Below are 3145 nucleotides of genomic sequence, written 5' to 3' on the forward strand. Positions count from 1 at the left end.
ATATATATATATATAATAGTCAACCAAGTGTGGCGTCCTATACGGGACAGTGCTACTGACGTTTAGTTCGACTAAAAATTCTCCAAGGCGTAACTGCAGTCTAATGACTGAAACAAGTGAAACATGAAGACACACATTCGGGGATGCGCGCACACACACATACACACACGTACCGACACATAAGCGCGCCAGCACACACGCACGCGCTATTACCTTAACGACGTGTTAAACATTATGTTCGTTTTAACTTAATTTTAACAACTCTTTATAAAGGAGTTGAAGTTCTAGAATTAATTTCATAAACAGTATTTAACTCTCATTGAACTACTTGGAGAAAGTTTGAAGCTTTTCGTATCATTAAAGGAACACATTACATTAATTAGCGAAAAAATTTGAATGAATTGATAATTAAATGAAAACAATTTTATGTTCAGTTGCTAATACATTTACTTCTTAATGCTGTTTACGTTTCACTATCAAGCATTACAGACTAAAAATGTGAAATTAAGTGATTGAACCACAATAAACGAAAATTTCATCGTTATTACTATTTCATACGTTAAGGCGGTGAGCTGGCAGAATCGTTAGCACGCCGGGCGAAATGCTTATCTTCTGAGTTCAAATTCCGCCGAGGTTGACTTAGCCTTTCATCCTTTCGGGATCGATTAAATAAGTACCAGTTACGCACTAGAGTCGATGTAATCGACTTAATCCCTTTGTCTGTCCTTGTTTGTTCTCTCTATGTTTATCCCCCTGTGGGTAATAAATAAATATTTATAGAACTATAATTAAAGATTCGCCAGTTGCCTTAGTAACCTATTTTCACATATACATACACTCACATAATACAAACATAACATGCAGATACGTTCATACTACATATATACATGCCTATATGCTCGTGCGTGCACACACATACACACTTCTCCACCGTTACCAACGATGCTGTGTTTTGCGGAGGAGTCAGCATCAGGAACCACAAGTTCTTACATTTGTGGGAAACACATACGTCAGGGGTCGGGGAACTTTTTGAACTAATTACCCCAAAATATATTTATTTACGCCGACGTTACCCTTTGGATTTGAAAGAAAGAAAATTATAGACTCTTTGAATTCAAAAGGTAGTGGCTGTGTGGTAAGAAGCTTGCTTACCAGCCACATGGTTCCGGGTTCAGTCCCACTGCGTGGCACCTTGGGCAAATGTTTTCTACTATAGCCTCGGGCCGACCAAAGCCTTGTGAGTGGATTTGGTAGACGGAAACTGAAAGAAGCCCGTCGTATATATGTATATATATATATATATATATATATATATATATATGTGTGTGTGTGTGTGTGTGTTTGTGTGTCTGTGTTTGTCCTCCTAGCATTGCTTGACAACCGATGCTGGTGTGTTTATGTCCCCGTCACTTAGCGGTTCGGCAAAAAGAAACCGATAGAATAAGTACTAGGCTCACAAAGAATAAGTCCCGGGGTCGATTTGCTCGACTAAAGGCGGTGCCCCAGCATGGCCGCAGTCAAATGACTGAAACAAGTAAAAGAGTAAACGAGTAAGAATCTATTTACACGTCCATTACAATGGCCAGAGGCAGTGTTGCCACAAGAGAAATTTCAATCACAACAAGGAACAGGTTTTTTTTTATGTAATTTTACTTATGTCTAACGAGTCCTCATTACCCACAAAAATTTCATATTTACCCCACTTCGGGTAATTTACCGCGGTTCGCCGACTCACGTATGTCATACGTGAAGTACTTGTGGTAGTTGATGGTTGTGGTTGGTTCTGGGCTGCACGGACCAATTTTCGTCATGTAGTTGGTGTACTTGTCTGCTTTTTACGCCATCTGCTTCGTTTCAACACCCAACAATGCGATCATTCATCAGTTCTGCCCATAGGGTTTGGAATATTTTGCACCGTTTAAGAATCTACTTTAGATAATCCCTGTTCAGTTATCTTTCCTCACCCTGTCGCGTAACACACACACACACACACACACACCTATATAAAAGTTTGGTGACGTAAACAAAATAATAGAACTCAAAACGTGAGCATATATATATGCATTTTATTATTAATAATCAGCAGAAGGTACAGAGGGACTCAAGGCTCGAGAGTTTCATGCATATGTGTGTGTGTGTGTACGTGTGTGTATGCTCTCTTTCTCTTTCTTTTCCGTACGTGTAGTCGAACTGTACGGATGACTGGACGGAAAGCTATAAAATTGGCGATATAGATTTAGGTATCTGCAATGAGTGTACAGATATAAGATTATCGTGTGCGTGTGTGTATTCTCTCAATACACTCATCGAAATCTATACCGCTAAAATCACTTATATTCTGTCAGATATCTTTACGATGTGGCAATGTAGTATTTACATTTTCCGCTCCACTGAGAAAAAAAATTCTTTCCTGTTGGACTGTTTACGATAAAACTTGGATTTGTATAACTGCACGATCAAAAATCCAAAAGTGTATCATCATCGAAGTAGCCACTGAAATTTGGGTTTTCTTCTCGATCCCACACAGCAAATTCCCATCATAAATTACCGACCTTCTCCGATCGCATATTCTCAAAGAAATCCAATTAGATAAAAACACCACTACAATAATGAACATAATTACAACAATAATACAAAAAAAAAAAAAAAAAACAATAATTACTAAATATCAAAAACATTTTAGATTTAAACTACAGTTAGGCATATCACAGCATAACCGCGCAATCTATCATACTTGTTGCTTCATACGTTTGTATATTCAGCAGAATTTCTGTTACAACTGAATATGCGAATATAGAAGACAGAGGATAATTTTTCATGCAAACATACTAACGTTGTGCGATGGTTTGTAAAACAAATATTGATTACTACGTATGTATGTATGTATGTATGTTTGTATGCATATATATACGTACACACATATCTAGCTATCTGTCTGACCGTCCGTCCGCCCGTCCGTCCATCCGTCCGTCCGTCCGTCCGTCCGTCCGTCCGTCCGTCCGTCTGTCTGTCTGTCTGTCTGTCTGTCTGTCTGTCTGTCTGTCTGTCTGTCTATCTATCTATCTATCTATCTATCTATCTATCTATCTATCTATCTATCTGTCTGCTTCTCTGTCTGTCTGTCTGTCTGTCTCTCTCTCTCTCT

At 38.6% G+C, this 3145-nt stretch overlaps 1 protein-coding gene across 1 annotated transcript in view; it reads left to right on the top strand.

Annotated features, from left to right (window-relative positions):
* The window catches only part of LOC106873157 (Na(+)/H(+) exchanger beta), a 288856-nt gene that overhangs the window by 244345 nt on the left and 41366 nt on the right, over window positions 1-3145 (top strand). The gene's annotated exons all lie outside the window — the stretch shown is intronic.

The sequence above is a fragment of the Octopus bimaculoides genome, chromosome 1 (assembly GCF_001194135.2).
Source record: "Octopus bimaculoides isolate UCB-OBI-ISO-001 chromosome 1, ASM119413v2, whole genome shotgun sequence".
Taxonomy (NCBI): Eukaryota; Metazoa; Mollusca; class Cephalopoda; order Octopoda; family Octopodidae; genus Octopus; species Octopus bimaculoides.